The sequence below is a fragment of the Sminthopsis crassicaudata genome, chromosome 1, assembly GCF_048593235.1.
Source record: "Sminthopsis crassicaudata isolate SCR6 chromosome 1, ASM4859323v1, whole genome shotgun sequence".
Classification (NCBI taxonomy): Eukaryota; Metazoa; Chordata; class Mammalia; order Dasyuromorphia; family Dasyuridae; genus Sminthopsis; species Sminthopsis crassicaudata.
In genome coordinates, this window is record NC_133617.1 from 670,165,237 (window position 1) to 670,176,775 (window position 11,539).

An 11,539-nucleotide genomic window follows, 5' to 3' on the forward strand; every position below is an offset into this window, starting at 1 on the left:
GTTTACTTAACAAAGATCCTAGAGTGGTTTACCATTTCCTTCTCCATCAGTGAGCACAGGACTCCAGTTTTATGCCTCTGTTGATGTCACTGATTATGGTGTTAGAATAAGATTGTTTTTATTGTTGTATCTTTCAAAGAATCTTTTAAGATTTCAACATGTACTTGACACCCTGCCTTTGGGGCAGCCTTTTGCTTTACCAAATATAGTGCTTTTTAAAATACCCAATAAGCAATAAGAGCAGTGGAACTGTATCTCCTCTGGAATATTGATTATGAAAATCTGCCTGCTGTCTTCAGATATCTTATTCAAGAATGTCCTCATTGCCTTTTAAATATACTTATTAAAAATAAATAGAACGGTAGGAATACAAGTTAAAGTTACTGATATTCTCTTAGTCTTTTATTTATAATAATGTCCAAACAATTTCCCACAAATCTGCCATCCTCATCCTTTTCAGATATTTTGACAATCTAATTTTTGGTGTCCTTAAACGTATGTTACTTCCAGCATGAACCTCTTCTATTTATACTTGGTCAGGTCCTGCTTCTTTTCCCATATGTTTCCTTCAGTGTCTTTTTCACTTCCTCCAGAAACACATCTAGGATTCTGGTCTTAGAATCTGAACTTGACTTCTCTTTGGAATAAAAAGAATTTGTTAGAAAAATCTTTGCAGATCTTTTCCATATTTCTATCACTTATTGTCTTCCCACTTTCATTCTTAAAGACCTCCAAATGATTATTTGGGCATTTCTTATCAAGCTTTATTTAAACTTTTTACTGCTCATAATCTTCTACCATCCTTCCCAGTTTATGTGTGTGACCTTTGTTCACCATATCTTTTCAATTGGCAAGTAGGTCAAATGTTTGCTGAGTGAGGTCAGGTTCAGGCTCTTTCTCCTTGTTAAGGATAAAGTTTCATATCAATTAAACTTCTGTGTGAAATTATTATAATTGGTGTTGTCTTTTCCTCTATCCATTTCCCATTTTTCAGTGTCAGTTTTTAAAAATTGGTCAGACTAAAGTCATTTTAATTGGATACCCTAACTTTATTTTATTTTTTATTCTTTCTTATAACTTTGTTTTAATTTTGAACTCTGCTCTGAGTTGGTGGTCTGATTCATGAATCTCTTCCCCATCAGTAATGACTCATTTCCTGTCCATTAAGATACGATCAGTTTTATTCTTTTTTGTGATGTTACTTGGTATCTTTCACCATCAGTTTCTTTTCTCAGAGAAAGCATTTGTGATGTATATAGTCTGGAAGTCTTTGGCCATTCTTATTATTTACTCCTGAACCATATTTTCCAACAGTTTTTCCATTGACCTTAACCATACCTAGTTTAAGTCAAAGTTACCAAGTATCCCCCATTTATTTAATTAGGAGGTTGTCATTCGGGGTTTTTAATTTCCTTAACCTCTTCATCCTCTGCACCAAATGTTGACTTGTTACCAATCATAACCACCTCAATATGAAATGACCAAATGTTCCATTAAATAATTTTTCTAAGACATATAACTTAGCTGTTATTTCTCATCTTTCCCGTTCCTTCTAATTTCATTATAGTAATATTTCTGTCTGTGATACCGGCATTTACCCAACCTGATCAAAATGTTGGTTTTTCTCAGGGATTCATGTTTCTCTTTCCCTTTCTTCAGTTGTCCAGTTGCTAAATCTTGTTGATTCCACCTCTGTTATATTTCTGAAATCATCCCCTTTTCTTTCTTTTCCCTGTCAGAATCCCAGGTAGCAATGGCCTCCTAATAAGTTTTCTCATCTTCCCTTCTCTGCCCCATGCATTCTGACCTTAATAACATTACTAGATAATCTTTATTCTTCAAAGATCTGGTTATGTCATTATTCTCTTTGAAAATCTTCAGTGGCTACTTTCCAATTACCTACTGAGTAACATGTAAGTTCTCTCAATCAACCAATCAATACAAAAAAATCAATCAAGAAAATGCCTACTATATATCAGCTACTTTGCTAAGCACTGGGCATACAAAAAGAGGCAAAAGATAATATTGTAGATTATGGTCATGTCTTTTTGTGTCTCGTCTTCCTCCTGAACTTTGAGCCCTGTAGAGGCAGGGGCACCTAGCACAGTACTTTGTATCCATTAATTTTATTGAGTTGAATAAGTAATGATGAGTAAATATCTCTGAAGAAGAAAAACAGACTTTGATGCACTAATCTGGAAAGAGGCCCTCCCCATTCCTTGGCCTGTGCCAGGAAGCAATCTTCTTGGCCATGAGTTAAAATTCTTCTGGGCTTCTCTAGATCATACTTGTTACCAAAAAAAATTAGTTTTTCCCCTAGCTTCCTCGACAATTTGTCTCCAGTACAGAAGGAATGGTTAAATTGAATTTTCCTTCCCCTGTCAAAACCTCCTTTTTTTGAAAAATATAAACATAGAGCTTTTCAGTGAGTCATTTCATAATTAAGAGTTGTTGCTTCCAAATTCACTACCTTGTTTATTTCTGAAGGATAATAATACACTCAAGCTTAATTTTTAATTTACTTTCTATCCAAAATAAAGAATTTGCTAGAAAAGTGGTGGGCCTGGGACTAGCAGAGTCAGATTTCCAGTTTCTTCTTTTTTTTTTTTTTTTTTTTTAAATGTTGACATACCTAGTGAGTTTAGGGTCCAAGGAGAGCCCTGATTATTGGTGTATTAATCATAGTTTCCATTAATATAGCTATAATAAAACACTTAACTCACAACAGCTTTGTGAGGTAGGTGACGTGTGTTTTAATATCTCCATTTTACAGCTTCTGAAAGGTGATCTAACTTGTGTCCAAGGTTACATAGCTACATCGTGGTGTCTGGACTCCCTGGTTCCAAATTCATTGTTACTGTTGTTTTTCTACTTCATCCCAGAGGACTTGGCCTAGGAGAAATCAGACAGACTTTGCCCCACTTTGTGTGTGAACTGGTGAGCCAATGACTGATTCCCAGTAAAGGCCACTGCAGGGTGGCTTGTTTGTGATGGGGGGAAAGGAGGACAAAAGCAGAGGTTTTGCTCCTCCTAGAGTCTTGAGACCTCCAGAGCATTCTGGAATCTATTCTGACAAAAACCTTAACAGGCACTAGTCCCCTCCAAAACTGGGGATTATGAAAGCAGAGTCAGGGAGGCACTTAGGGCACAGTATTTTCACTCTTGACATCTGAGGATGATTGAGGATCCCAAGGCAGAAGTCTTTACATCCTGACTCCCCCTTATAAGCTTTATAAGCATGTGGTCTGGGGAAAGCACAGGATGTAGAATGGTCAAAGGGACAAATCCTGGATATTGATTGTTGTCTGTGACCTGGATGCCTGGAATTCCCAATTTGAGAGTGAGGATGGCCAACAATAATGGAAAACTATTTATCCCAAGTAGCCATTCAGCTTCAGCTTTGGAGAATTAATACTACTTGTGTGGCCTGGAATCTCTGGTAAGACATTAAATGTTTTAAAATCTCCTCCTTCTCATCAACAAAACTGAGGATGGACTAGGTGCCCTCTGAGATCCTTGCCAACTCTAAAACCCATGATTCTCTGAGGCAGTGGTTCCCTTTCCCCACCTGCAGCAGCTGGATAGGGAGCAGTGCTGAGCTGGCTTAGACTTGGTTACTTGGTATTAGTAAGCTTAATGTGTACACAAGAGACTCCTTGTTAGTGGAGTCTTTAAAGAGATGTTTTGCTCCACCAAGACAATTTTTTAAAAATCACCGAACAATAAACACAGCAAGGTCTTGTACTCTCTGTTTCCTGTCAGTCAATTGCATGACTGTAAAGATGTGGTCTGCTGGAGAAAATCATTTGTGCAAGCCTGCCTCTTTGCTTCTCATACTTTCATTAATGAAATATGTATGTAGTTCATTCTCATAAAGATTTTATAAAAGTGAGAAAGGAAGCATATGAAGCGATAGTTATTGATGTCTTCTAGATTTCCTTGTAGGGTAATAATCTCATCTGAATTTCCCCCCCAATATTTCAGCACCTTCCCTTCTCTTTCATTCTTTATAAATCTTCCCTCAATGATTCCCAGATCATGTCATCTCCAGCATGAATTTCCTTTGTTTATTCATGATCTAGGCCAGCTACTTGTCCCCCCCTTCATCTCAATTTCACTTCTACTTTCTTGTATAGTTCACTGTTAACTGAGTCATTAGGGTCCAATTATTGTGGTTCCATTCTCCTTGATGATAAAACGATCATTATAGAAAGAGAAAAGTCATACCTTCTTGTTCTCCCAACAGTTTAGCCTGTAAGGGCTCTTGGAATGATGTGGATCTCATACCAAAATTGTCATTTTATAGAAAACTCAACATTAGGGTAGACAGATGTGGGCTTTCCATGACCTGGCTTTTCCTTACTATGCTTAAGTCAGGCTGCTCTTAGGGACAAGTTTTGACCCCAAATTATAATTCATCCCTTTGAGGCAGCTAAATTAGCGCAGTAGGATCTGGAGTCAGGAAGATCTGAGTTTAAATAGGGCCTCAGACTCTTACTAACTATATGACTCTGGCCAAATCACTTCATCTCTGCTTCCTCAGCTTTTTCAACTGTAAAATGAGAATAATGATAGTACCTGCCTCTTAGGATTGTTGTGGGAATCAAATGAGAATCTTTGTAAGTGCTTAGCACAGTGGTTGATACGCAGCAGGCTCTTAATAAATGTTTATTCCTTCTCTCCCATTCATTTAACAAACATTTAATAAGGTCTGTGTGTTCCAAATCCTGTGTTCAGTTTAGGAAAATTAAATTTAAATAAAACAGTGGTCCTTGCCTTCATGGTGTTGCCTGTCTAGTAGGGAGATAAGGCATGTGTACAAATAGCTACTGTATGCAGTAGTGCACCATAGAGCAGGCTGATTTCAAAAAAGCCTGTAAAGATTTATATAAATTGATGTTGAGTGAAATGAACAGAACCAGGAGAACATTGTACACAGTAACAGCAAGATTATGTGATGATCAACTGTAATGGACATGGCTCTTTTCAACAATGAGATGATTCAGGCCAATTCCAATAGACTTATGATGGAAAGTGCCATCTGCATCCAGAGACACTAAGGAGATGGAATGTGGATCAAAGCATAGTATTGTCACCTTGTTGTTGTGTGCTTGATGTTTTTTCTTTCTCATTTTTTTTTGCCTTATGATTTTTGTTTTGTTTGTCTGATTTTTCTTTTGTAACATGAATATGGAAATGTGATTAGAAGAATTGCATATGTTTAACCTATTTTGAAAAACAATACATCATAAATGTCTTTGAAAGGTAAAGGCAAGATACTCTTTGAGAATCTATCTTTGAAGTCTAAGTAAAGAAAGTTATTACTTTGGGGGAATATCAAGGAAGGCTTTGGAGCAAGTGGAGTACAGGGAGGGATTTAGTATTCATTCATCAGGCCAGTGAATGAATAAGAACAGGGAGCCAATAGAGCAAAAATAGTAAATGCTTCCATTGTGTTAGCACATTTTTCTATAAGATAAGAAATAAAAACATTAATCTCTATTTTGCAGATAAGGAAATTAAGACCCAGGGAAATCAACTGATTTGCTCATATTACATGTCACAATCAGGATTGGAGCTCACTTAAGTCTCCGATTCCTTTCTACTACACAAAGCCACTGGCTCTCCAAGGTCAGCGTATCCCAGAGGTGGAGGAGAAGGGCTCTGGCCACTCCTTCTTGCTCCCTACATCTTGTGCCATCCACCTGCCTCCTCCAATGCCCACAGTCCAGGATCTCTGCCCTTCCCTAGGAAACTGGGTCTGGTCCATACCAGTGGACCCAGTAGCTAGAAAAAAGCTCTAGTTGGGCATAGATGAGGAAACAGTGGTTCAGAGAGGGGCAGGGATTACCTCACAGTCACCTAGGTACTAAATAGCCAGACCCAAATTCAAACCCAGGTCCTCTGATCCTAAACCCAGTGTTCTTCCCAAAAGGTCTAGAAGCAGAGTTTGAGGGCAGAACTCCCAGAGTTTGTTGGTGTAGACAGACCCTCTAAATCCAACAAGAGTCGGCAGCAAACCTCCCCCCCCTTCCCCGCCCATGGAAGAAGGTATTTAATAATAGTACATTTAGCTGAATGGAGAACTACTCCAACTTCGGATTCTCCTGAGCATCTTGGGTAGGAATGCGCCCATGGCCGGCAGCATTGCTCCCTCTGGTGGTCTGGACTGTTACTGCCAGCCTTAAATTCTAACTGAGCTGTGCGTGTTCAGATTTCTCTTGGGCATTGTTGCATTGAGGGGGATACAGTACTTAGATGCAGGATACAAGGGGTCAGCATAGAACAGAGGACATCTAGGAGTCCCAGTGTGAGGTTCACTTGGAAAGGTCCTCGGAAGTCAGAAAAAGAATAGGGAAGTCCTGTTGGAGGAAATGGGGATGAAAGAATGGATTGTTCGCTGGAGTCAGTTAATGGGAGGAACGGACAGTGAAAACCCACAGCTCCTTGGCCCAGGCCTGGAACACCATGATGTGGCAGAAATAGCACTGGAATCGGGAGCCCTGGACCCAAACCATGCCTGCTAGCTACGTGACCTCTGAGATTCAGTTTCCTTCTCTGTAAATCTACCCCATAGAGTTATTGTGAGGAAATGTCCCTAACATTTCTAATTCTTATGATCCTGTAAGCCTGAAAAAAACTGACAGAAGTGGGCGCTGCTTTGGGGATGAGCACCTTGGAAAGGGATAAGCCTAGCTTATTCCTGCAGACCCTTCTCATAAAAGTCAGAATGTCTTCCTTCGTAACTTCCCTAATTTTCACCTCACTTCCATCCTGGTTGAACATTTTGCTCTTTCATTTTGCGGTACCACCACTGACAGAAATGTCCTCCTATGCTAAGTGTGAAAGTGAAAATTTAGATAGAGATAGCTACAGAGTGTGAGAGCCGCCCAGGAGAGGAGAATTCACTCAGTCAACAAACATTTATTCATTTAGTGCCTGCTGTGTACCAAGCACTGTGTAAGGCATTGGGGATACAAGGAAAAACTAATACAGCCCTTGTCTTCCCTTGGGATTTTAGAAGCCTTTTAGTTCCTCAGGCCAGGAGCTATATGAATGGAGAGAAGGGGTTGGATATGAGAGATGTCGGGAAGATGGAATCAACTAAAATTTGGCAGTTAAAGTCTTAAGTAAGCATGATGAGTTAGCACAGGTGAGGAATAACCCCAGGGTGCTGTCTTGGGTCACTGAGAGATGGTGGTGTCCTTGACATCTGCCCAGGAATCTTCCTTCTACACTATCATCTATGAGTGGCCATCCAGCATTTGTTTGAGTATCCCCAGTGTATAGGTGTATCATGGCCTCCCAGCATGCCCCATTCAGCCTAAACCTGGCTGCTTGGTACCTTCCATCCCATTACCTCTGGGGCTAAGCAGAGCAATCCCAAGCCCCCTTCCACATGACAGCTTCAGATAATCTTGTCACTCTAGTGCATCTCCCTTCTATTTTGACACATATAATTAGGTGCTTAATAAATACTCTCTAACCACATCTGCTTACAATTCCCTCCCTCTAGGAAGGCTCATAAACTGACCCCAACCTGCTTTTTATGTGTGGGGGGGTGGGGGGTGGTAGGAAGTTACATGGAGAAGGAACCCCTAGAGTTTGTTCATTAAACATATGATCCTTTGGCCAGTCCATTTTAAGGTCCATTAGCAAAAGAAAGGTCTTGCATCCAACTCACTTGCACTAACCCAATATATTCAGTCTGTTGACAAGTTTTGCCTATTCCACGTTCCCCATATCTTCATGTACATCCCTTTCTCTTCACTTACCCAGTCCCTTTCCCAAGACAGGCCTCTGTCATCTCATCCCTGGAATATTGCCTTCCTTTTGCTCTTCTTGCCCCCAGTCCCTTTCCATCCTGGACCTTCCTCCACTCAGCTGCCAGAGTGATCTTTCTAAAGTGCAGTTCTGACCCTTCTCCACACATACACTTTAATAAACTCCAGTAAATAAACTATTATTTCCAAAATTAAATATCAGATGCTCTGCTTGTCATTTGAAGTGCTTCATAACCTGGCTTCTTCCAACCTTTCCATTTTTCTTACACACACACACACACATACACACACACACACACACACACACACACACACACACACACACACACACACATATACAAATTCAGTTGTCAATATAGTTTCCTTGGCTGGTCCTCACACACAACACTCCATCTCCCTACTTTGTCCCTTCTGCTGGAAGTCCCTGTGTCTGGAACGCATTCTCTCCCCATCTCTGTCTCCTGCCTTGTCTGGTCTTCTTCAAAATTCAGCCTCAATTCCCAATTTCTTTAGGAAGCCTCAAAGTGGTTCTCCCCAACCCACTCCACTTCCAACTACTAGTGCTCTGAGATTATCACCAAATGTCTTGTGTGTACATAATTGTTTACCTGTTTTTACCTATATACTAGGTTCTGGGTAAACTTTGGGAATGGTCATGATTAGGGAATGGGATGTGGATGATAATGTAGTAAAGAAAAACTAGTCTCAGCATCCTACAGGTAAAAGGCCCAGGAGAGAACTGTGTCACAAAAGCTGAGGAAAGACAAAAGAGATGGTGATCAATAATAGCAGATACTGCCAAGGAGCCAAGATGACTTGGCAATTAAAGGAAACCTTAGAGGAAAAAGTTCTAGCTGAGTGATGAGTTTGGAAGTCAGGTCACAAGTTGTTGAAAAAAGTCAATGTGATGAAACCATGTGGGAAAGGCTATGAGTGCAGACAGCTTTTTCTAGTTTTGTTGTGAGAAGGAGGAGGGACCTAGAGCAATATCTTGAGGAGATGGTTGAGTTAAGTGGGGAAGCACATTTGTAGGCAGTATTGGAGAGCCAGTAAATAGGAAAAGATTGAAAATATGAGGCGAGATTGTATTATGCACTGCTAGGGAAAGGGTGGAATTAAGGTCATAAATGGAACCCTTTGTTTAAGGGAAGGACCACATATTCATATGAGACTAAAGCCAAAGCTTCTTTATTTATAAAATGAGATTGAACCAAACTCTTAACATCTATTCTAGTTCAAATCTCAGTGATCTTCCTCCTCATCATCATCGCTAATTCCAAGTGCACATCTATCTGGAGTTCTGGCGTAAGATGACCTGTGAATTAAACTAGAGCTAAGGTTTTGGGCAGCCCAAATGTTTATTATTCATAGGCCACGTCCCTCCCTGTGGCCCAGATTCTAAGCCACCTTAAATGCCCAAACCAATTATATTCTTTAGAACATAACCTCCTTGAAAGCAACTATTCTTTCTTCTCTTTTCTTCTTCCCTCCTTCCTTTTCTCTTTCCTCCCTCTTTTCTTCCCTTCCTTCTTCCCACTCCTTTCTTCCCTCCCTCTATTCTTCCTTCCTTCCTTCCTTCCTTCCTTCCTTCCTTCCTTCCTTCCTTCCTTCCTTCCTTCCTTCCTTCCTTCCTTCCTTCCTTCCTTCCTTCCTTCCTTCCTTCCTTCCTTCCTTTTTCCTCTTTATCTCTAGCACTAGCATAGGCCTTTGAATATATTTGATATTTAACAAATGCTTGCTTACTTTGATTTGAATTCAGTTCAGGAAGCATAAGTCAAAGAGATGTGTCCCTTATCCCCCCACTCCTGTAAACAAATGAACAACTCCCCCTTGCTAACTCTCCTAATCCTAAAGGAAAACCTCCCGTGGTGGAAAAAGGCCCATTCTTGGCATTTTCTCAGTTCTCATCCTTTTTAATCCCTCTGCAGTGTGATACCATTGATAGCCCCACCCCCTGCTGAATGTTCTCTCCTCACTGGATTTTCATGACAATCCTGTTGTAGTTCTCATCTTAATCTATTGGGCCTGTCCTCAATCGCCTTTTACAGAACCATCAGTCACATACCATCTCTTATGCATGAATGGGTTTCCTATTGTGGACCCTCTACTCTCCATGATAAGATTTCAGCAGATTACTTAAACCTTATCTCTCCTTGTTCCCACTCCTCCATTGCAATGTCTCATAGACGACTCAGACTCAACATATCCAAAAGGGAACTTGCTGCCTTTTCTCTTCTTCACTTTCCTATTTCTGTTGAGGACCTTACCATTCTTTAAAATACCCGGCCTTGCAACTTAGAAATCATCTTCAATCTTGATCACTTCTAACTCCATCAGTTTCCACGTGTTATATAAATTCTAGTTCTAGGTTTCTCATGCCCATCCACTTCTCTCTACTCACATCACAGCTGTCCTAGTCCAGGCTTATATGACCCCTAACAGAACTCTTGCTAGCGTCTCCTCATTGGACTTCCTCAAATCCCAAGCCCTCCAGTCTTTTTCACATAGCTACAGACTGATATTTCTAAAGTGCAAATCTAACCAGAAGTTTCAGTGTTTCCCCACGGCCCTCAGGATAAAATATAAATTGCTCACAGTAAAGCTCCTGCCTGTCTTGCCAGGCTGATTACATGTTACTTTATTTGCCGTTCCATATACAAGACCTTCCATTTCCTGCTTCCATGTATTTATACTGACTTTCCCTCATGTCTGGAATACTCTTCCTCCTTACCCAATTCTCTTTAAGGTTTAGGTCGTGGCTCCTGATCTGCTCGATTGTTAGTGTCCTCCCACTCCACACCTGCTTTGTATAGATCCTATATTTACTATTTTGGGAACAAGTTGTGTCCCTTCCCCACTGGCTAGTAGTTGGTTGATGACCCAAGTCTTCTTGGGATGGGCATCATGGAGGTAAGGGATAGGTCCCGGCTGTTTGGAGTGCTGGCCAGCAAAAAAAGGATTTCATTTTGGAACTGCTATGAACATCTTACTTGGCTTTTGAGGGCCAGCTCCAATGCCCTTTCCATGGGCTTCTTTGCTTTGTTTCATTGGAAACAGCTTCAGCTTGAAACCATCTCCTTCATTCCTTCCTCTGCCAAAGGCTAGAGGAATTTTCAAAAAATGAAACTGATTTTTCCCAAATCCTCTTTTGTTGATTACACTGGGAACCTATCCAAATCCATTTCCTCCTAGGTTATTTTCATTCATTCATTCATTCAACAAATATTTCTTCTGCCTTCCCCGGAGCTGACAGTGTGATGAAGTAGAGAGAAAAACGGATCTGGAGTCAGAAGGCAGAATCTTTAGAGTAGGTTGGGCTGGAAGGAGCCTCAGAGATCATTTGCTTTATTTTTACCTGCCTTATTTTTACAGACCAGGGAAATGAGACCTACAGAAAGGAAGGGATTTGGCCAGAGACACAGAGTATTAGTGAAAGAGCTAAGGCTCAAACCACCAGTAGTTCTGCTATTTCTGAATGACTATTGATAGAAGAATGGGGCAAGAGCCTCCAGAGCAGCACTGGATTCACTCACTCACCAAGGCCTGCTGAGGACCAATCCAAGGCTTCTTGATGTGTGACTTGTATAAGTTCCCTTATCTCCAATGAATTGAATCCATGATGAAAAAATATTAGGTACTATATCTTGGCAAGTATATGAATCCCCTCCCTACTACTCACTCTGTAACCATGGGCAAGTGATTCTCTTTCTATAATTCTCATTGGTTAAAAAAAAAAAGATGTTAGACAAAGTCAG

The 11,539-nt window shown here is 40.5% G+C and overlaps 1 protein-coding gene across 1 annotated transcript in view; it reads left to right on the plus strand.

The window, feature by feature from the left end:
• The window catches only part of BSN (bassoon presynaptic cytomatrix protein), a 223,985-nt gene that overhangs the window by 178,952 nt on the left and 33,494 nt on the right, over window positions 1-11,539 (plus strand).